The sequence below is a fragment of the Micromys minutus genome (genome assembly GCF_963924665.1).
Source record: "Micromys minutus genome assembly, chromosome: 31".
NCBI classification, from domain to species: domain Eukaryota; kingdom Metazoa; phylum Chordata; class Mammalia; order Rodentia; family Muridae; genus Micromys; species Micromys minutus.
Window position 1 is genome coordinate 17,979,808 of NC_137966.1, and position 24,262 is coordinate 18,004,069.

General features: G+C 42.5%; 1 protein-coding gene and 1 pseudogene across 2 annotated transcripts in view; one reads left to right on the plus strand and one right to left on the minus strand.

Moving 5' to 3' along the window:
- The first annotated feature begins 2,659 nt into the window (after positions 1 to 2,659).
- Positions 2,660 to 24,262, plus strand: part of HMOX2 (heme oxygenase 2) — a 33,469-nt gene continuing 11,866 nt past the window's right edge. Inside the window, exon 1 of the mRNA XM_080942433.1 lies at positions 2,660 to 2,749. The gene's annotated coding sequence lies outside the window, so the exon portion shown is untranslated. The remainder of the gene's footprint in view (positions 2,750 to 24,262) is intronic.
- LOC308440379 (cyclin-dependent kinases regulatory subunit 1-like) lies at positions 10,389 to 10,635 on the minus strand (annotated as a pseudogene). The gene has a single exon. The product of its transcript is annotated as a cyclin-dependent kinases regulatory subunit 1-like (transcript).

Genomic DNA, 24,262 nt, shown 5'->3' on the forward strand with positions numbered 1-24,262 from the left:
CTTAGATGATGCTGTGCCTTCAGGAACCCATGATCATAGGTGAGTAGGGTGTTCCAGATGTCTGGTACTGTCATAAGGGCAGCCATTTGGCTGATAGTCCTTTGCCTCAAGGCAGCTAGACAGCAAGAGTCTAAGGCAGCAGCCAAATGGGGAGTCACACTGAACCACTCTGAACATCTTTGCTTACTTTCAGAACCACAAGCATCAGGAGTACTTGCCTTTAGCTAAGTGTCAGTGTTAAATCAAATGATTTTTAACAAATGTTGGCTTCATCAGAGCCCAACACCTGTCTAATACCCCATGAATAGATGGGTCTCTTTAATCTGTATTGCTTCCAACTGGCGGCCATCAAGTGCCCTACCTTCTTCAAAAGCCCTACTGAGCTGGGCAGTGGTCCATGTCTTTAATCCCAGCAGTTGGCAGAGGCAGGTGGATCTTTAAGGCCACCCTGGTCTACAGACTGAGTTTCAGGACAGCCATAGCTACATATTGAGACCCTGTCTGGAAAAACAAAACAAAGCAAAGCTGTGGGTACTGAAGGACCTTAAATTCATGATAACAGGGTACCCATTGGTGCCAGGACAGATCCAGCAATGAATAAACTCGGGGGAAAAAAGAGGTGGTGCCCTGGTTTTTGCAAACTTTCACCATGAAAAGCTCTGATAATCCACCACATCGGTAGAGCTCTTGTCTAGCACGCTGGAGATCCTGGATTTAATCCCTAGGAGTGCATCCTATCCCTGAAATAATAATAAATAAAGGACAGAAAAGAAGGCTCTGAGGAGAGCTTGCTTACACCACTCTCTCACAACCCTGTCCCAATAAAATCAACACCCTGGTCCTGCTCAGGGAGAAACTGCCTTCCTAATTTGGTCGTCAATTAGATTATCTAGGCTGCTTCCCAGAACATCTTAGTTATTTGTGAATAGTATTGAGTAGGGAAAGATCCTACGAATTTGGTTAACACTTCTAGTGTGGAAAATTTCCTAGCTTGTGAGTACATTGTACACCTGAATAATAGAGAGGTAGAAAGAAACATCTGTGGGGCTGGGGAGAGATAACTCTGCAAACGTGCGGGGCTTTTCTATGCCCTCCTTGCTATAAATAATGACACGAAGACCTTTATATTTATTGTAAAGGTGAGGCACTAAGCTGGTCAGATTCTGAGCTGTTCTAACCAAGTATGCTGGCTTATTTCCCAGCCATGTGGCCCTTTCCTGCCATCTCAGGCTCACTCTGGCTCCTTCATTCCTGTCCTGATTCAACTCCCTCATTCCCCCCTGAGACGCTCTCCCTCTCTCTGGGCTCAGAGGTTCTGCCTTATCTTCTCCTGCCCAGCCACAGGCTGTTCAGCTCTTTATTTAACCAATCAGGAGGTGATAGAGAATAACGTTTTACAAAATACGGAGTCACACCAAAATCCAGACTACAACTGGATCTCTGGGTACAGGAATCAGACTAAGAAACACAGTGCATAAAAACATTCCCAACATAACTCAGTGAGAGAGTTCGTTCAAAATCTAAAATTCCATCTCTAGCACAAAACCAAACTAAAACTTTAATAGTTTAAAAAAAAAAGCAAGTAAATTTCTCCAAAATTTTATGATGATTGGCAAGCAGTGTTTTATCAAACTCCATCTCCCCCAAATCGTTACTATGAAAATCTACAAACATACAGAAAGGCTTAAGAACTGTATAGTAACCACCCATATGTGTCAGCTGATGTGGCCAATGTGAAGCAGCCCCATATTCCACACCTGGGATTAATACAAAAACATATTTACAGGCTGGAGAGATGGTTCAGGGGTTAAGAGCACTGGCTGCTCTTCCAGAGGTCCTGAGTTCAATTCCCAGCACCCAGATAGTTGGCAGATGACAACCTTCTATAAGGGGATTTAATGCCTTGAGGTTGGAGTTACGGGGCCGTTGCTAGACAACCAATGTGGGTGCTGGGAATGGAATTGGCTCCTCATCAATAGCATTATTTACTTTGAACTACATCTCTAGTCCCCACAAACAAGGCCCACAAAGGAGACAGATTCGGGACTATTGGCAGAGGTTGACAGAGACCTGGAGTCAAGATGAGCGTTTGCACTGGAACTGCCTAGGGTTGGCTCGCATATTAAGTACCAAGTGGTCAAGGAGCTCGTGTGTTCAGTACCAAATGGTCAACTTGGCTCCTACATACATGCGCAGATTTATGAGGATTAAGCAAAAAAAAAAAAAAAAAAAAAAAAAAGATGAGGTTCTTCGTTCTTGCTTGCTTCCTTCCTTCCTTTCTCTCTCTTTTGCAGTGTTAAGAATCTAATAATTCTTTCCCGACAAGTTACATTCTCAATCCTGTTGTGTTTTTGTTTGAGCATTGATAAATGCTCTCACACCGTATCCCAGGCTGCTCTTGAATTCTCCTGCCTCAGCTACACCCCTGTCCCCGGCCAAGTGCTAGGATTCCAGGCTCTCTGGATTGAGCCCCCTCTCTGAATCAACAAGCAGTTGGCTTTTGCTGACTCCGCTTCCTTCCTTCCTCTCCGGGTTTATAGTACCACTGCCGAAGCTGTCTTGGAAAGCAGTGTCAGCAGAGCCAAGAGCCTCCCGCTGGCTGCCGCTCGTCTGAGGGCGTGGCCTGATGGCCCCGCCCCTCGCTGCGTGCGCACGTCCTGCCGTCCTCGCGCTCGCCCGCTCGGCTGCGACGGTGCAGAGGGAGCCGCTGAAGCTGAGCTCGGCTGACCGACCTGCGGAGCGGCTGAGGGTGAGTGGCCCGCTCCGTCCCCAGGCCTCCCCTCCCGGGTCCTTCCCTGACGGAGGCCTTCTAAGAATGCTCTGCTTCGTTGTCCCTCCGCGACTCTCCCCCAACCTGAGGGGACATCGGGCGGGGGGTGGCCGGAAGCGGACTGAGGCGGGCGAGCGGGAGACTTGGGGTCGGAGAGGGGACATTGAGCGGGCCTTGAGCGTCAGGTGAGCCCGAAACCGCGGGCAGAGTGCTCTAGAAGGCGCTTGAGCTCCATCCTCAAGAGTCCTCTGGTGTTCTCGTGGGGCACAGCCCCTCCCAGCGTCACGAATGCTCTTGAGGAGGTGACTCCGGGGTCGAAGTTAGTGCAGCAGCCCAGTCTACCTGAGGTGCCGGACGAGCCTGGAGCGTGGCGACCTTCTGGGTCCGGCCTTCAGAGGTACCCCTCCGTGGCAAGATCCCTTAGAATCCCTTTCGGGACCTGTGGTGCAGAGTGCAAGACTGGAGTGCAGCCCGTAGATGTAGCTGGTTGGTCTGGACTAGGAGGTCACTTGTCACCGCCAAAGCACAGGGCTCCAGGTGACTTAATTGCCCTGTAAAAACTTCCAGGACCGCCTTGCACCACTGTTGGCACAAGGGCTGCCTGTGCCATGCCATTTAAATTGGTACTGAAGGACCAGTTGTCGTGGCCTGTGGCTCTTCATCCTTACTGTGTTCCATTGCTGGCTCCATAAACTCAACAAGACGGAGTGTTAAACACCGAAAGTCATCAACACCATATAATGTCCAGTTGAGGGAGAGCGCTTGCTCTTCAATCCTTTCTAAATCCTTGAGTGTTTTACCACCTATAAAATGAGATTTATCGAGAGACCCGTGAAGTAAATCCACTGACATCCCACAGGCAAGATAACGGCGCGGATGATAGTTCTGCTTGGACAGCCTGTGATTTTTTTTCAGAAGTGGATTCGAGATTAGAAATGGTTATGTTGTTTAAATGATCATACTGGCCTTAAACAGTCCAGTCATGTAGAAGGTGGTGTGCTTTCCTGTTTCTGGTACGGTGCTAATGTTTATAATAGTTATGATAGGCATCATATAATACATAACAATTGTTATTAATAAAGTTTTTTTGGTGGTGGAGTTTGAACATGATGAGCATTTTACTAGTGAACCCTCAACACTACCCAGTGTTTTCTGTTTCTACATAGCAAGGAAATCTTGCTATGTAGTCTGCACTGACTGACTCCTCCCTCAGTCTCCCGACTGCTAGGATTATGAGCTTGCACCATAGTGCCCAGCCTAAGTCTTTTCTTTTTCCTCTTTGAGTCAGGATCTTTCGAAATTACTTAGTCCTGTCTATTGACAGGCCTCAACTCACAGAGATCCTGCTGCCTCTGCCTCCTCAGTGTTGGGATTAAGGCCTATACATCATGCTGGGAGGTAACTTGTATGTTTTGGTTACAGCAGTTTATCAATGTTTTTAATTTCTTTGAAAAGTACAAAGTAATTTATTCAGCTCCCCCACCCCTACCCCCAGAAATATCACAAGACATAATCTGTTTGCTAGGAGTTCCCAGCACAGTAGGATATTTATAAATTCACTTGATAAAATTGGTAAACATTTTTCTGATAAAGTGCCTCAGCCAGAAGGCTGATTAGGGCTGTGGATCCTTGAGCCTTGGAAAGTCACGCTCACAGAATGACCTGATCCTACTGGGGACTGGAAGAGGAAGTCCTGTGAATCCTCTGGTTTGACTTGAGTTCCTTTTTTTTTCTTTGCTTAGGGCAGTTAGTTGAGATGCTGAGTCACTAGAGATGGGAATATGGGAGTCACTAGAAACTTGCTCTATGACTGATAAAGCTGCTGAGCTGTAGAGGTCAGATTTAATTGTCTTTAACTTAGTTGTGTTGAAATTTGCAGACTCAAATAGTTGGGCCTACCTTGATTTTTAGAAATGTCCTTAAGTAGCTGACCCTAGAGGACAGCTGCACTTTGCATCAGGATTGCACCAAAAACTGGAATATCACCCTTCCAGAAGGCAGATCCTTTAGAAACCGGAATTGCATATTTCAGAGTAAAATTTCTAATTCAGCTTGTCACTCCTTGGAGAAACAAATCAAATTTGTTTCTCCAAAACAAATCAAAGTTAAACGTATTCCGTTTTTTGAGGCTTGGAGAGGAACCAGTGGGATTTTTGAAGCTGGTACAAGACATGGTAATCTGCTGCGGTAATTCCATCATTTGGAATTGTTCAAGGACATCCGTGGCTACTTATGGGCATTGGTGTTTTTCCTGTGTTTGTGTCTGTGTGAGAGTGTCTGATACCCTGGAACTGCAGTTTTAGACAGTTAAGAGCTTCCATGTGGATGTTGGGAATTGAAACTCTGGAAGAGCAGTCAGTGCTCTTAACCACTGAGCCATCTCTCCAGTCCATTTTCAGACTTTTTGTAGCATCTGAGCTGGAGTTGGGATGCAAGATAATCTACTTGAAAATTCAGGAGCAGCCAGATAGACAGTGGTGGCACATGCCTTTAATTCCATCACTTGGGGGCAGAGGCATCTGAGTTCAAGGTTAGCCTGGTGTACAGAAAGAGTTCCAGGACATCTAAGGCTGCACATAAGAACCTTCTCTTGAAACAATAACAACAAAATTATGTGTGCATGATGTTATGTATGCTCACTGGGGAGGTCAGCACGCCTAAGGATCTCCTTGTGGAAGTTCTCCTTCCACAGTGAGTCCTGGGCATCAAGCCCACATGGTTAAGTTTGCAGTTACCTGAGGATCCATCTTGCTGCCCAAGACAGACTTTAGTTGGTTGTTTTGTTTGTTTAAATTTTAAAAATTGAGATTGATGTTGAGGTCAGAAGACACCATGCAGGAGTTGGATCTCTCTCTATAACCATTTGGGTCCCAGAGATCAAACTCAGGTTGTCATGTTTGGTGGCAAATGCCTCCAACCGGCCTTGTTCTGCTTTCTTTTGAGGCAAGGCTTTGACTTTGTAACCTGGGGTGGACTTGAACTGGAGATTCTTCTGCTTCAGCTCTTTGAGTGCTGGCATTGCAAGTGTTTGCCGTTATACACAGTTCAAAATTTTATTCTTAAAACATATTTTAGATTATTTTTACTTATGAGTGTTTTGCCTGCGTGTTGTGTACCAAGTACCTGAAGGTCCCTTGGATCTAGAATTACGAATGGCTGTAAGCTGGCTTACTGAGCCTGAACCTGGGTCTTCTTCAGAAGCAGCACGTGTTCTTAATCGGAGCTGTCTCTCCATCTGCTATTCTTTTTAAAGACGTCTCACCTGGCTGTCCTGAAACTCTCTATGTAAGCCAGGCTGCCTCAAAATCCGAGAACTGCCTGCCTCTGCCCTCAAGTACTGGGATTAAAAAGCATGTAATACTAGCGCCCAGCTAGAACTTGAGTCTTGATTAGTCCTCTGGAATAAAGCCCAGGCTGAGCAGAGAAGGGAACTGGAAGATATACATGTTAATGGGCTACATGGCCAAAATAACTGCAGAAGGGGACAACAGGGTAACTCAGGTACTGTGAGCTGTGTTCTCAGTTTGTGTGCAAGAGGCCAACCAAGCAGATGTTCTCCTTTCTGCCTGGGGGAAAATTAAGTTTTGTCACAGGGATGGCTTTTGTTTCTTTCCCAGGAGTATTATGAACCTAATTATTGACATAGTTCTCGGTAACTTTAAAGGACTGTAGGGAAGAATAGCATAATGAGACTACTGTCTCCTCCCTAGCTTGCCTGAATACTCCTAGCTTTTGCTTTTTTTTTCCTGAGATTTTCTTAGTTTTAGGAGACACTGGTTGTACTGTAGTTTGTATTCACTCCCACATTTACCTGAGAGTCCCAACGGTGTCTTCCTTCCTTCCTTCCTTCCTTTTTTTTGGGGGGGGCAGGTACTCACTTTGTATTCATGTTGACCCTCCTGATCATTTTGTATGTGGGGGTTACAGGCATGTGTCCAGTTCATGGCTTATTAGTACTTTTTAATCTATTAAAAGTACTATATTGTTTTTTAAACCACGCGATGTTAGTTAATCTAATTGTCTGACTTGTCTCTAAAGTAGTTATAACTATTTTTCTGCCAAACATGATGACCCATAATCTAAGCACACAGAGGCCTGAAGGAATTGATGGGCAGTGTATTTAAAACCAGAGCTGTTTTGTCAAACCTAGAATCTCCATGGCACTGCTCTGTGCCGTGCAGCTAGCATATGTGAGTGTCGCACCCTGTTGTGTTATATTTTTACTTTTTCTGTCACCCTTATTTGAAATCGAAAACAACTCCTTAGCCCTCTTTGCTTTTTTTTAAAAAAAAAATTATGTGCATTAGTGTCTTCTGTGTGTGTGTGTGTGTGTGTGTGTGTGTGAGAGAGAGAGAGAGAGAGAGAGAGAGAGAGAGGGAGCTCTGGAACTAGAGTTGCTGATAGTTGTGAGCTGCCATGTGGGTGTGGGACCATCAGCTGGTACTCTTAACCACTGAGCCATTTCTCCAGTCCTCCACCCCTCCATTTTCTAGCTGTAGAGCATATTTGCTGATAGCATGTAGCAGCACTTGCTCAAATAGCATAATCCCCCTTAGATCCTTGATTTGCTGGTTTGTGCAGTAAGACTGCTGTGTATTGCAAGCTGTCACTATAGGCCCTTTAAAACAAATTTAAATTTTTTTAATTAATTAATTTCTTCTAGTTGTACATGGACTGGAGGTGGTCTTTGGCCCCCAGAATGCACGTAGAAAGCTGGTGAAGGGTGGAGACATGGCTCAGAAGAGAACTTGCTTCTCATGGAGAGGACTGGGATTATGTTCTCAGCATGGATGGTTCACTATTCCTTGTAGCTCAAATTCCACAGATACAGTGCCTTTTTTTTTTGGCCTTCACAGATATCTGCATGCTTGTACACATAGACACAGACACACAGACACACATATCTTAGAAAGAAAGAAAGAAAGTGATCAAGTTCATGTAGCAGCACACATCTGTATTCCAGTGCTGAAGAGGTGGATACAGGCAGATTGCTGGAGTTTTCTGGCCAGCTAGTCTGACCAAATCTGTGAAATTCAGGCTGTGTGAGAGATCCTGTCTTCTTTTTTAAGGTAAAGATGCAATTGAGGAAGACAGATGAAATCAACCTTTGGCTTCCACAGACACTTACACATATGCTTACATACATACACTTACACACATATACTTACATTCATACACTTACACACATATACTTACACACAGACACTTACAGACACTCACATGCAAGCACACGCCGACAATTACATAAACGATGTGGGTGAACAAGTAGATGGATGAGATGCATAGCATGTAGATGTTGGCTTTGAGTATCTTTCTGAAATTTTAATTTATTCTTTCTAGTAGCCAATCTGCCCTGGCTCTTTGAGTTTTTCTGTATACATGATTGGTTATATCATTAACCATTGTCATAGTACTTCAACTTTTGCTTCTTCCCTTTCCAGAAGAGGTCTGGGATTAGAACTGAAAATGTCTGCTTTAATAGTGGTATTTTCACTAGAAAGTTCTGAAACTATCCAAGAGCACAGGCAGAGACACTGCATTAGAATAACAGACTCTTTTCCCATCTGGGAAACCCAAAGGAATTTAGGAGCTCTTTGACGAACTGTGGTTGAAAACCAAGTATCAGGGTGGGTTTTTGTTTTGTTTTTGAAGCAAGGTTTCTATGTACAGCTACCTCGAACTCACAGAGATCCACCTGCCTCTGCCCCCCAAGTGTTGAGATCAACCACTATGTCCAGCCAGAAGTAAGGAGTCTTATCATGTCATTCTCTGTAAGGACTACGGGAGCTATGTATCTCTTAAAAATCTCAGTATCACACCAGCATATGCTTCCAAATTTTAAAGGAGTTGACATGTTAAGTGCGTATGCCTAGTGGTATGAGGCTAGCGGAGCAGAAATGTGAGCCCATTTAGGAGGTGTGTATTCAATCTCTAAGCTGTGCTAAGTAAAGTTGTACTAAAGACAGCAAATCCTGGCATTATTCTTACTAGGACCTGTCACTCATCTTAGGAAAACCATAACAGTACAATTGCTGTAAGATTTATTATTATCCTTCCGATGCTCAGTGGTTTAAGGAGTTAGGAAAGTTAAAGAGCTGAGAAACCGAAAACTTGGAGAACTAGAACCAAACCCACAGTAGGTGAGGTAAAAGGAAGGAGGAGGAGAAAGCGGTGGACAAGCACCCGAGCTGTAGGGCAAGTCTCATGCTTGCAGACAGAGTGTCACTCATAAACTCCTTAACCTGAAATTTTAGATCTATAGGTTAACTTTATGGAGAACTTACGCTTGCTTACAGGTGGAACAGGAAACTTCTTTTTCTGTATAAAATAATCGATTTGACCTGGAGCCTTTCTGATTCTCAGCACATTAAAAAATGACAAAGGATAATTTTTGGCAAACGGCCTTCCTTCTCATATTCAGTAATGGATAACTGTTTCTGCCTGTTCGTCAAGCACTCGACCAACTGAACCACACCCAGACTCAGACTTTGTCTTTGCTTTTCAGCATGTGACGGACATTGGTTTTTTTTTTTTCTCGATGATACCTAGGGCCTCCAAGTAGTGTTTTGAACTATGAATACACATAGTATATGAATTTGTTGTGTACTTGTATTGACTTTACCTTGTAGTGGTTAGCTCCTTTCTTGAAAGAACAAATGAGAAAAGACGCTGCTGCAAAGTGCAGACTCTCAGGACAGCTGAGAAGACACAAAAATTCCTTTTCTTAAACTGATCTACACAGGGGTTTCTGGTGGAGACTGAGAAGCATTTGTTGCCATGATTGTAAAATTGCTCCTTCTTCCAGAGGTCCTGAGTTCAATTCCTATCAACCACATGGTGGCTCACAACCATCTGTAATGGAATCCAGTGCCCTCTTCTGGTGTGTCTGAAGACAGCAACAGTGTACTCATATAAGTAAAATGAATAAATCTTAGAAAGAAAGAAAGAAAGAAAGAAAGAAAGAAAGAAAGAAAGAAAGAAAGAAAGAAAGAAAAGCTCTTGCAGAGGACTCAGGTTCAATCCTCAGTACCCACATGGTGGTTCACAACCATTTATAACTCTAGTTCCAGAGGATCTAACACCCTCTTCTGACCTCTGAGGTCACCAGGCATATATATATAGTGCATATAATCACTAAGAGTTGAAACATACATATATTATGTTGTAACAAAAATTAATCTTAAATTTTATATCAACATACAAAGTTTTTTTAAGGTTATAAAAAGAAAACTTCCTTTAATCAAGGCTTATAACATGGAAGAGATTTGTCAGATAAAATGGAAAGTTTCCAGTACATTGAAACATACATCCATAAGTCATCATAAATACAATACCCAGTAGTAAAAACCACAACAGCAAATTCACACCATCCACATGCTTCTCACAGATGGCAGATATGGCCTGCTGGATATTGAGCACACTACAACTTTGAGGTCACATTCATCTGACGGGTGTGGCATTGGTGGCTCAACTCCAGAAACAAAGCAGGTACCAGCACATTCAAACAGTGTATCCTTTACATGTCAAAGTGAGAAACAAGAAAGCAACATGGTCATGCTATCAGAAAGATGGTAGGGAGTAAGGACAGTTGTGTAAAGCTCAAGGCAGTTTGCTGGCTTCATTTCTTTGGCTTCTTGGGCAGTGGCTGCTGGAACAGTAAGATTTGAGGTTCTGGTTCATGGATCATATAGTGGACCCATCCCTGACTCTGCTGAATGCCGAGATTTTCCGTTCAGACTCAGATATCAAATGGGTTTTAGGGAGCTTGACTATGTCCTTGGGTAACATGACGTACTTGGATGAAGTCCCTAAGCTAACTCCTCCCTGTTGTATTTGTCTGAATAGTAGATTTGTTTGTGAGACATGACTGCTCTGGCTGAGGGCCCTGAGCCACGCGCTGCTGGCCTCCAGACAGCTTCCAGCAGTCCATATACAAAGATTTTAACCAATTAAAACCTTAAATTTGTACTAATATACAAAATTCTTTACCAGTGTAACAAAAGATAACCTTGGTACTGCATCAAAATATAAAGATCTCTATCTGTGTTAGATTATGGCTATAAAATATTTTTGGTTTAAGAGTAGATTTAGTAATCTATCCCTATTTGTCTAATTTCTATATTTTCCTTTTTCTTCTCAACCCCTCTTCCCTTACTCTGGTGGTTTGAATATGGTTGGCCCAGGGAGTGGCACTGTTTGGAGGTGTGGCCTTGTTGGAGGAAGTGTGTTACTGTGAGTGGGCTTTGAGAGCTTCCCTCTTACTGCCTGAGGATACCAGTTTTCTCTTGTTTCCAGCCTTCGGAACAAAATATAGAACTCTCAGCTCCTATGCTATGCCTGCCTGGGCACTGCCATGCTCCCACCTTGATGATAACAAACTGAACCTATGAACCTGTGAGCCAGCCCCAGTTAAATGTTCTTTGTCAGAGTTGCCTAGGTCATTATGTGTGTTCACAGTAGTAAAACCCTAAGACACTTACTTACCTAAGAAAAAATAGAGAAGAGGAAAGGAAAGATAGAAATCTCTGATTCTAAGCTTCCTATTTTGTTTTCTCCTTGTCAATTACCATATTATTATTTACAGTCATCCCCTAAATGACAACATATCTATAACTCATAAAATGACCAAAACCATCCACCTAACTTAAGGGACTGGGACTATGACCTTCTTTATTTATTTATTTATTTTTTTATAATATTTATTTATTTATTTGTGTATTTATTTAATGTATACACTGTTGCTATCCCCAGAAACACCAGAAGAGGGCATTGAATCCCACTACAGATGGTTGTGAGCCACCATGTGGTTGCTGGGAGTTGAACTCAGGACCTCTGGAAGAGCAGTCAGTGCTCTTAGCCGCTGAGCCATCTCTCCAGCCCCTATGACCTTCTTATAATTGCTTCCTGCTGAATGGGGTGAAGAATTCCTGTTTAGGTTCCCAAAAGGAAACTGGAAAAATGGTTAAGTCAAAAGAAAGCTAGCTAGCATCATTTGTTGTCTAGTCTTTATACGCTGAGAAAGTTCAGAGCTTAACTGAAGTCCCTTCTAGAACATTCTGAAAGGCTGGATGAACCAAGGTCATCAGCAATCCTTTGTGAAGATGTTCTAGAAGCAAGTCTCTAGAAACATCATCAGTTTGAGGCAGGATCAATCAGGGAGCTGAAACAGTGGTTTCAGCATCTTAGCAACACTGAGTGAATCCTGTCAGGGCTGCCCTCTTTGGTCTTCCATTCTGTAATCTATAAATCTTACAAACAATATACATTTCTATAAAACATCTGTATGGAACGTGCAGGGTGCACAAATCAGTTAAGAATGATTTTCTGCTCTTTGAACAAATGAAAGACAACGTTTTTTGTTTGTTTGTTTGTTTTTAAGAGGCTAGTTTGATTATATAATCAAACTTCAGTATAAATCTCCATGCTGTCTGAAAGGATGACACAATGAATACTGAAGACTGTAACCAATAAGATCCATTGGTTGTGTATAGCTGAAGTTCTGGATAGAGACATTTTTATGCCTCAGCCACTTTCAGGGCTGTTCCCATGTAGAGGGATCAGCAAATCATGTTACCTATCCTGTTTGGTCTTGATTTGTTTTTTCTTCCTGTCTGCTGCCAAGACCCCTATCAAATCTGATTCTTATTTTGGAAGGAGTCCAAAGCCTTTCTTCTTCCCTGTTAACACAAACTTAGAGCCTGTCTCCTTTGTCTGGCAGAATGAAGTCATTCAGAGTATAGATAGATCCAACTTAGCAGACCCTTTTCTATCTTGGCCTGCTTTATTCTGACCTCTGTCAAAGAGGATTTGTAATATCATCACAACTAGAGGATTTATAACCACCGTAATTTAAAACAGTTGTTTTATTGAGAAAGCTTTTCTCTGTGTAACTTGTGCTGACTTGGATTTGCTCTGTAGATTAGGCTGACCTAGAAACTCACAAAGAACCTGTGTTCCTGCCTTTGTCTTCTAAGTATTGAGATCAGAGGCCTGGATTTATTTATTATCTATGTATCCTTATCAACTCCTATTTCTTTCTCCCTTCTTTGGAGATTAATATCTATGTGAATAAATACACCTATATTCTCTTTTCTCTTTATATAAATTCAAGATTGATGTGTATTTTTTAAATTATAAAGGATATTTATACTTACACTTAAACAAAAACCTACATACTATCTTTAATGAAAATGTGTCATTCTGAATTTTAGATTGTCGTTTGCAATTAGCTGAACCTATTAGTATAGAGTCTGTCTTCGTTAGGGTTTTATTGCTGTGAACAGACACCATGACTAAGGCAAGTCTTATAAATGACATTTAATTGAGGCTGGCTTATGGGTTCAGAGGTTCAGTCCATTATCATCAAGACAAGAGCCTGGCAGCATCCAGGCAGGCATGGTGCAGGAGCTGAGAGTTCTACATCTCCATCCAAAGGAAGCTAGGAACGGACTAAGCATCCTCAGGCAGCTAGGAGGAGTGTCTCCAAGCTCACCCCAGAGTGACACACTTCCTCCAACAAGGCCACACCTTCTAATAGTGCCACTCCCTAGGCCAAGCATATGCAAATCATCACAGTCTCACTCTGACTTTATTGTGCAGACCAGAAAAAAAAGCCTTTTATTGGACTAAAAAGGGGAATTGTAGAGAGAACATCTTGTGTATTGTTTGATACATCACCTGTTCATTGAAAAGATTATGGTCTATGACTTAGGCAAGAAATAGAAGGTGGGATATCAAAGGAGAAAGAATTATAGCAGAGAAGGAGGCAGGAGATTGGCTGGGAAGATGTGAGGAGACGGGGATGCATGCTACCTGAGCACAGGTAACCAGCCTTATGGCAGAATGTGGGATAGAAAACATGCTATTTTAAGTTATATCTACTTGGAGAATAGCCTAGCTATATTGCCAAGGTATATATACATAGATAGATTTTGAGTCTGAGTCTTATTTCTGGAAGCATGGGGCTGGGAGGAAGAACCAGGAACAAACTTCAATTTGCCTCTATCTTTGCCTGTTTTGTTTTTTTGTTTTTTTTTTTAAACTCCCCTGGAACCTTTTTTTTTTTTTTTTTTTTTTTTTAAATTATTTATGTAGTGGTACACACGCCTTTAACCCCAGCACTTGGGAAGCCATCTCTTTGAGTTCAAGGCTAGCATGTTTTATACACTGAGTTCCAGGACAGTGAGACCCTGTCTTTCTTTTTTCTTTTTCTGTATATGCCTGTATGTTATATATGTGTGAGTATGTTTTCCTGTGTTTGTATGACTATGTGGAGGCCAGAGGTCAACTTCAGGTAGCTTCTTTTATTTAATTTTTAAACATTTTAAATTGTTTTAGTTATTTACATTGAAAATGTTGCCCCCTCCCAGTCTCCCTGCACAGAGTTTGAAGCAACCCTCGGCTACAGGCTACATATGGTGGTGGAGGGGTGTGTGTGTGTGAGGGGTGGAGGGGAGTTGGGGGGGGGTTGGGCCAGCTCATGTATGCTCTTTGTTTAGTGGCTTAGTCTCTGGGAGTTCCCAGAGCTCCATGTTGGTTGAAACTGTTGGTCTTCCTATGTTGACATCCTTTTCTGCTCCTTCAATCCTTCCCCTAACTCTCCCACAGGGGTCCCAACCTCAGTCCAATGGTTGGCTGTAAGTATCTGCATCTGTCTCAGCCAACTGCTGGTAGAGCCTCTAAGAGGACAGCCATGACAGTCTTCTGTCTGCAAGCACAACATAGTATCAGTAGTAGTGTCAGGGTTTGGTGCTTGCCCATGGGATGGATCCCAAGTTGGGTCAGCCATTCCTTCAGTCACTACTTCATTTTGTCCCTGCATTTATTTTAGATGGGAACAATTCTGGGTCAAAATTTTTGAAGGTGGGTTGGTGTCCCTGTCTAACTACTGGAGGTGGTCGCCTCAGGCTCCATCTCCTCACTGTTGGGTATTTCGGCTGAGGTTACCCCCAGTGAGTCCTGGGAGCCTCTCACATCCCAGGTCTGGGAATTTCTAGAGGTTTCCCGCACTCCCAACTCCCACCCCAGCAGCCACCTGCTTCCATTCATTTTCCTGCCTCTCCTGCTTTCCCCTCATATCTGATTCTGCTCCTCTTTCCCTCTCCCTCCCTTCAGGTAGCCTCCTTAGGTTACTTTCCACTTTCATTTTGAGACAGGCAGGGCCTCACTAAACCCAGGGCTTGCAGTTTGGACTAGATTGTTTTGTCACTGAGTCTAGAATCTTCCTACCGTTACATCTCTCCTCCCCCAGCACTAGGGTTGCAGGTGTATGTCACCACACCCAAGTTTTTATGTGTGTTCTGGGAAATTGTAAGTCTTCATGCTTGCACAGCAAGAACTTTACCCACTGAACCATCTCTCTTAACTCTGCTAGGCAAGCATTCTACTATTGGATTGTATTCTCAGCCATTTTTTATATTTATTTATCTTTAAAAGGTGAGGTGGAGGTTTAACTTGCTGGCAGAATGCTTGTCTGTTATGTCTTGAGGCTCTTGGTTTGGTCCCTAGTACTGCTGAAAAAGAAAAAGACAAACAAACAAAAACCAAAAAATACAGAGGTCACTCTGGGTTCTCAGACTTACCAAGACCTTACAGAATTCAAAGGTTGAAGGTTGCACTGTACTCTTTGGAAAGTGAGGGAGCCTATTTATAAACAATGTAACTCAGTATTTTTCCTTTAGATAGTGAACAGAAAGCACCACATGCTTGACGCTCCCTTAAGGCCAATCTTACCCCTTCTAGAAGTTTCTGCTATAAAAATACTACTTAAAAAGTATTATTAAAAAAAACCCAAAATTTTGAAAATGCTTATTTTCATAGGATGTGGTAGTATATACCTATATACTCATAATCTCAGTTGGGTGGCTGAAGAGGGAAATTAGCATGTTCTAGGACGGTCTGGATTACATAGTAATATTCTGTCATAAACCACCAGGCTACTCCCTGGCTTGGTATTTTCTTTATTTCTGTAATTAGATTTTATTTATTTGTATGAATGTCTGTGTATACATATGTGATATCTGTGCAGATGTTCACAGAGGCCAGAGGAGTGTTAGATTTACCAGAGCTGGAGTTATAGGCAGGCCTTACTTGAGTGCTAGGAAACTCCTGAAGAGCAACAAGTGCTCTTAACTGCTGAGCCACATCTCTCCAGTCCCCCAGGATTCATCTTGTTATTCATGCATTGTCCTCTCTTTGAGCATGCCTCTGTTTCTCTTTCCTTTTTTTGAAAAATGTTTCATTAGTTTTTAGAGACAGGGTTCTAAATGTGAACAACAGAGATCTGCCAGCTTCTGCCTCCTGAGTGCAGGGATTAAAGGGATGTATCACCACACCCTGCTTAAGGATACCTCAGTCCTGGAATCATTTATTCATCCAAAAAATTCTTGATTCTGTTTATGCATCATAAAATAATGATGCAGGAGAAACTTGAGTAGTAAAATTGATGTTATAAAGAATTTACTAATAAACTTGCTTATGAGCCAGGAGCATGTTTTTAATCTCAGCCTGATCTACACAGTGAGTTCCAGGACGGTTAGGATTGTTACATAGAGAGACCCTATCTAAAAAACAAAAACAATTGTTTATGAAATCTTAAATTAATTACTTCCAGGCTTATTAGAAACAGTTAGAAAATTGTGTTCCATAATTGAAGGTTTCTGACTTAAAACCAGCCATTAGGCCCATCCTCATTTCAAAGAACATGGCCCCCTAGTTGAGAGGGCCAGCTCAGGGTCTCAGCCATGATCGAGTCCTGATCTGCCCTGAGTTTCTCAAGCTTTTATTAGGAAAAGTATAATTTGGCCAAGTGGGCAAGATAGACCTGGTAGTGATTCCAAAAAGAACAGTACTGGTTTAGTTAGGTTTCCTTTCTTCATCCCTCCCTCCCTCCTTCCCTCCCTCCTTTCCTTCCAGTGGTGTACTTAAGAAATAAATCTGGGGCCTGGTGAGATGGCTTAGCAGTTAAGAGCACTGACTGCTCTTCCAGAGGTCCTGAGTTCAATTCCCAGCAACTACATGATGGCTCACAACCATCTGTAATGGGATCTGATGCCCTCTTCTGGTGTGTCTGAAGACAGCTACAGCATACTCCTATATATAAAATAAATAAATAATTCTTTAAAAAAAAGAAATCTGGGAGCTAGAGAAATGTCTTGGTTAAGACATATTACAAGAGATGTCTTGGTGATAATTAAAAAAAATATATAACTGGCAATATCAAGATACAATTCTGGTGATATCTTTGCTGTGCAAATATCTGTCCCAAGTAGTCAAACTTGCCTTCCTGTTTTAAATTTGTTTAAATTGTTTCCGTTTAATTTGTTTAAATTGTTCAAAGTGTAACGTGGGGCTGAGATTGAAAGAGATTTAAGGATAACAATGTATGTGGAGTGTATAAGCCTTCTCTTTGGGTTCTTGCTGTTACAGGGTTTTCTCTGTGCATTCCGGGCTGTCCTGGAATTTTCTCTATAGACCAGGCTGGTCTCACACTCACAGAGGTCCCAAGTGCTGGCATTGGTAGTTATGTACCACCACCACTTGGCTGTATTCCTCCATTTTTTGTTTGATGTTCCTGAGATAGGGTCTTACTATGTGGCCCTGTCTGGCCTAGAACACACTATGTAAACCAGGCTGGCACCAAACATTTGTGACAATTCTCTTGCTTCAGCTTTCTGACTGCTGTGATTACACCTGTGCACTACCACATCCAGCATGCTATTGTGAGACAGAATCTCTCCAGCTGGCCTCAGCGTGTCTTTATGTTTCAGCATTCTGAGTTTTGGGATTACAGGTGTATGTATGTAATCATCCTGTGCAGTTTGATAGTTTTAGATTCCTTTAATTTCTCATAACTACCTTGCAGAATTGTTAATACAGAGAGTAGAAATGTGGAGAAATTAAATTAAGTAGATGTTTCTGTCTTATGTTGTCACATAAGCTTGTATATGACAGACGAGGGTTTGCTCATGATTGTGAGCATTGAAAGTTTGCACTTTAACTACAGCCACATCCATGTGATGCCTCTTGTCCTGTGTAGCCAGCAGGCTTCTCTGTTGACTGATTTTAGTTAGCTTTTATTGAGTGCTTGTTGTTGAGGCTCTAGAGCTCATCACTCAGGCCTCTTGTGGGTTGTGATAGCACACGTGGTGGACTGCTGTGCAGGAAGATGTCTGGGGATATATCTGCTGTTAGGTTTGTTGAACTCATTTTCTAGAAACTGAGATGGAGAGATTTCCTCTTCAGGTCACAGGATAATGTATGATACAAATACTGAAATGTGTATCTAAATTAATAGTCATATACTACATTCATGTAAATGGCAGTTGGTTGGAAAGACTGTGTTCTGGGAATCTACTAGTTAGGAAAATAACACAACTCAGAAATTTTTGGCGTAGATCAAGTAAATGCATGGCAACTGTCTGTTTCTTCCTCTCAATCCTAGGACGTATCATTGAGGAGCTGAAGAGTCTAGGAATTTTTTCTAGAAATCTACTGTAAAGTTCTGCTAAGTAATCACTGTGTCCCTATTTTTTGCCTTTTAAATATAATTATGGGGTATATTACAAGAAATTTTTTGCTAACAGTGAATACTTATGAATTTATTTTAAATTGATTGAGGATATATAGATAATTTGATAGGATGCTTGTCTTATATACATAAGGTTCTGATTTTAATCCTCAGCAAAGATAAAGTTTGATTGGATTAAATTACATTTCTGTTTATTGACACCCCCTACCCCCCAATACACAGGGTTTCTCTGTGTAGCCCTGGCTGTCCTGGAACTCACTCTGTAGTCCAGGATGACCTCAACCTCAGATTTACCTACTTCTGCTTCCCAGGTGCTGGGATTAAAGGCTCACACCACCACTGCCCAGCATTTTATTTTTAATCATATGTATATATATATGTGTGTGTATACATGTGTGTGGTGCCTGCAGAAGCCAGAAAAGAGCATCAAATTCCCAGGAGCTAGAGTTACTGATAGTTGTGAATCACCCAACACAGTGTTTGAATTCAGGTTCTCATCAAGAACAATATGTGCTCTTAATTGCTGAACCATCTCTCCAGTCTCAGAGGCTTTTAATCATAGAAAAAACTTGATGAGTTTATACTCTGTTCCTCTGGGGCATAGTTGTCTATATGTAAATTAACCCTTATTTGATGAGAGAACACAGTTGAAGACCCCCACTCCTAGAGACTCTGGCCCACAGAGGCTGTTCTAAGAAATTCAACCATTTTATTCTTTATCCGTCAGCTCTACTACCATAGGTAGAAAGCTGTATAAAACACAACCAGCCATTGGAGTTCCTTGATCTTGTTTAGGAATGTCACTGTTAAGAAGTCTTGGAATACCCCCATACTCTGTAGGCCCCTAGGAAGCATGTACTAGTGCCTTGCAGAAACTAGATGAAATATAGAAGGTACCAGTTGATGGAAGTCTTATCCTGTGGAGTTGCTGAACTTACAGAACCTTTCCCTCACCCCTCTTATCCTATCATTTCCAAACAACATACATTTTCTTAAAATTTTTTAAAATTAGATTTATTTTTTTCTTTTTCAGTTTGTGTGTTTTGCATGTATATATATATGTATGTGTACCATTTACATTCCTGGCCCCCACAGGGGTTCAGAATAGGGCACTGGGTACTCTGGAACTGGAGTTAAAAATGGTTGTGAGCCACCATGTGTACACTGAGAAATGAACCCAGGTCCTCTAGGAGAGCAAGCGCTCTTAACCACTCTCCAGCCTCATCTGTATACATTTTCAGAAGCAGATAGGACTGCTTAGATTTTTAACTTATCACTACAGTTGACACAGAGATGGGTTCCCTCCATCCCTCCCTCAAACTCACAGAGCTCTGCCTGCCTGTCTCCCAACTTCTGGGATTTAAAGCTTTCACTACCACCTAGTGTACACACTGAGATCCCTGGAGCTCACTGAGAGTTCTTACTCAGAATCACCACTCCTGGCTGATTCTTGTAACTAGACCTTCTGTTTCTCTCAATTGCTATGGCAACTAGTGCTGTAGAGATACGGAGACCCTATTGTGACCTCTTTAGTGTAGGAATGCCTTTAGAGCCTCTGATTTTATTATTCACCAAGGCCTGATAGGTCTGGCTGTTTCTCTCCAGGCACAGAGTGTTGGGGTGTGCCACCTCCCCCTTTGGGACCACCTTGGGTTGCCCTCTTAACAAAGTTTGCCTTACCAAGGAGCAGTCATCTTGGGTTGTATCCTTTGAATGAGCCAAGGTAGGTATTTGAGAGACAGGAAGTAGCACCTCTCCATTTTGTGTGTGTGTGTGTGTGTGTGTGTAGGCTGGCCGGTCAGTGAGCTTCAGGGATCTGCCTTTCTCCTCACCCTCAGAACTGAGGCTATAGATGTGCCACTGTTTCTATGAGGGTCATGCAAATCCGAACGCAGGTCCTTGTTGCTTTTACCCACTAAGCTGTGTCCTCAGCTCCCAGCTTTTAAAATCAAAGCTTAAGTACTTATATCTCAGAAATCATAGGGTCATGTTTTTCATCCAGAAACAGACTATAGTTTATTACCTTCCTGTAGGAATAAATGCAGTGTATGTAGTGCAGGCACCTGTACCTCCGATTCTGTGTAGCCTGGAGTGTGTGGTAATACCACACTGTCACATGTGTGAACCAGTGAAAACTCGTTGGGGACACAGTAAGAATCTGTTGCATTCTGAATGACTCAGGTTTAGTTCCAACTTGACTGTTTACAGTGTTTCATGTAGCCAAAGCTGGCCTCACATTTATTGTTTGGCCAAGAATGATCTTGATGTTTTGGTCTTCCTGCCTCTACCTCCTTAGTGCTAGGATTACAGGGCTGCACCAACATGCTCAGTTGATGCAGTGCTGGGGATTTAACCCAGGGCTTTGTCCGTGCTAGACACACACTACAACTGAGCTGTAGACCCAGCCAAATTTTAGTTTCCCTCTCCTTCTCCTTCTCCCCCTCCCCTCCCCCTTCTCATCCCCCACCCCCACCCCGTGAGTTGCCAGGTGGGTCCTGGGAATTGAACTTGGGTCATCTGGAAGGGCATCCAGTGTTCTTACCCTGTTAGTGAGTTTCTTTATAATCAGTGGAACACTGCCCAACACTGATGGAGTACCCAGATATGTCATGTTTATGGCTATGGTCCTCTGTGTTTGACCCTACAGGAGAATAGTTTCTAAGGCTTTTTAGTGTTACTAGAAAGGAAAATATCTGGGTGCTGGGTTTGCATTTTGGAGCCATCTTAATTGTTGACTCTTTTTCTTCAACCTGAAATGTGATTCTTACAGGGACCACTATCAGCTCAGGACCACATTCTCAGCACAGAGATTTATTTGTCCTAGAGGGACAAGAGGGCAAGGAATAAGAGACAAAGACGGGAGATAGAGGATAAGGGAGATGGGGAAGGGATATTTGTCTAGGGGAACAAAAGCCTGCCTCTGGATAGAGAGGACACAGATGTAGCCCATAGGCAAACGGTATTAGGACGAAATGTTTAATTTTAACTGGGCATGTTAATTAAGTGAGCCAAAGGGGAGTTTTGATTGCTGGACTTCAATATTTTGATAGCTGGAACTTGGTAGTCAGCCTCAGGAGGAGGAAGTGGCCAAATGTGGGAGTAGACCTTGGTTGCTAGCTAATTTAGCAAGGCAGAGGGAATGAAGGAGAAGGTCAAGGCCTGCCAGAGCCATGTTTGCCACACTCCAGTGGGCTATAGTTCAATTCTTACTTTCTAAAAAATGTATACATGTATTACAGTGTATTTTGATCCTATACTTTGCAGTTCTTGTTTTTATAGAAGCTGTAGCTACTGATGATAGCCCTTGTGCCCGAGTGAAAGAAAATTAGTGACAACTTATGTACATGATGGTCTTAAGCTTGTTCAAAAGTATCAGAGCTTTTCCTTTTCTCTGCTTTTACTCCACCCCTGCACCCCATGGTTTCTTTTTGTAGATTGACCACACTTCCCTACACTGTGTGTGTGTGTGTGTGTGTGTGTGTGTGTGTGTGTGTTGTGTTGTGTTGTGTTAGAATTCAGTCAAAGCTCTATCTGCACCTTTCATTTTTTTTCTTAGGATACTAGAGTTGTTGCTTCCTTGGTGTGGAGATTTACCTCATACAATGTTAGATGGTAGCCAGGGAGCAGGAAGAGTATGCTGTTGATTTCATTTATTGTAGGAATGCCTTCCCTCCTGGTCTGGGACTATGAGAAGTAAGCTTGTGTCTCACATGTGCTGGGCAAATAGGAAAGCTGTTTAACCAGTGAAAGAAAGAAAAAAAAGAAATAAGGGAAGAAATGGAAACATGATTGGTCCTGAGTTTCAGCACCAAATGATTGAGGGGGAACAAAAGGAAAAAGGAAAGGAATATGAGTGCTCTTAGTATGGCGGAAGGGAAAGTTTATTATAGACCTGTGGGAGAGTGTAGTTAGAGGCAGGGACACCTGGGAGATCCACAGTGGACCTGACCTGACTGAGCGGGGCCATGTGAGAAAGGGGGAGGAGAAGATAGAGGGGAACCAGGTGCAGCAGCTAGGAGACCAAAAGTATCAAAAGCATGAGTCTGTAACCAGAGTGGTTGGTTTATATAGGGGAGAGGAGCCCAGTCCCCTGAGCTGGAGAGTTCAGGGTAGGCCAGCCAGGAGGACCCTGTAGCAAGATGGAGCAAAGGGATTGTTGAGAGGACCTGGGGGCAAGGTCTGCTTTGATGTATTAAATAGATGCCTCACTCTTTTGTTGCAGGTTTGAAACCTAGCAACCAGAACTCTTGATTTACTTGAGCAGTCAGCTCCAGGTCCTTCCCCGTGTGTGTTTACCATTGCATCCCTGGAGTTTTGACTGCTCCTGCAGTTGTATTTGGACATGCTAGAGATGAGGGTACCCATCTTCCTCAACTAAAAAAATGTTTCTGGAATAAGCTTTAGACATCCTGAGTTGATGTCACTTACTGAGGTTTATAAAGGGCTGCTGCTTTTAGATCAAGTTTTTGTTACTGTTTTTTGAGATTAGGTTTTACTATGTAGCTTAGGCTGGCCTTAGAACTGCCTCACTCCCCCTTCCTGTAGTTTTCAGATGACAAGGATGCACCACTACACCCTGATTTTTCTCCCCAGTGCTGGGGTAGAATATAGGACCTCAAGAATACTAGAAAATGTTCTGCCAAGGACTAACCTAGCCTGTGCATTTAGCTTTCTTGCTTCTTAGCCATATTTGCAAAGGTGTGCCTCATAAATTAGACTGAAGTTTTTGTCACTGCATCTTTACTTTTCCAGGTCTTGTTCTTTATCAAGAAGTTAATAGTCACCTGTTCAGTGAACTGTGAGATTGGATTTAAACAAATCAAACGAAGAAAGTGAAATTTATGTTAAAAGAGTGAAACTTTTTATTTTATATTAGATTTAGTACTAGATTTTCTGGAGGATGACAGTGCCAGAGTTCAGAGACCTTGAGCCATTTATTATAGAAACTCAGAAACTGTTTACCGAGATAATGTGGTCTCCATAGGGTGTTGAGAGGCCCCTGTTATCAAATGTCTTGTTGGGTTAGAACTGATTTAGCTGTCGTTCCCAGCATCCAACACAGCTAACAACTGAGCTGTACCAGCCTAGAGAATGCCATTGAGCATGGGTGTTCTTTCCTGCCTTGGTCACATGTTTGATGGTGAAAAGAACAAGGCATTAATTACCATTTCCTTACACCCCACAGGAGGGCTGAGTTATCTGGTGTGACATGTCCAGAATCATGAATTAGCTGTATTTCTCATACTTTCTTCCTCACTGTTTCAGTTGTCTAGTTGCTGTCTTAGTTTTTGTGTTGTTTGGGAAAGGGTCTCATGTATCCCAGGCTGGCCTTGAGCTCTTATGTTTCCAAAGGTTACCTTGAACTTCTGATTCTCCTACTGTGGCCAGGTTACCAAACCGAGTTGGGGTGAAACCCAGGGCTTTCCCAGTTGTTAATTCTTATCAACACTTTCTCAATAAGAGATCAGCATTTGAGGCAGCATTCCATTTATTCTATGTAAGGTATCTCATTTTAGTCCTCAGAGCATATTCGAGAAGGTAAAGCAGTGTTTCTTGGCCTGTTTTATGGGTGAGGAAACTCAGCTTTCAGGAAATTATGACTCACACAGTGCCAAAGAGCTACTGAATATGAATACTTAATCTCTCAGACCTAAATATTTTTATTCCTATGGACCAGGCCCTTTATGCAGGGTCAAGCTGCACCTTTCACTCTTGAAGATAAGCTGGGTTTCTAGATATCTTTAGCCATAAGTAGGAGTCCAGAGGTAGCTGCAGCATACTGGCAGGTCCACATAGCTTGTCCCTCCAAAGCCAGGTGGAGTGGCAGATAACCTTGAAAACAGCTCCCATCTTATCTGTGCATTCTGCAAAACTGGCCCCTTAGCATTTAGTTAACTCTTTGGCGTTTGTTTTTTGTTTCTTTGCTTTATGGGGGTTGTTTTTGTTTTGTGTTGGTGTGAGGG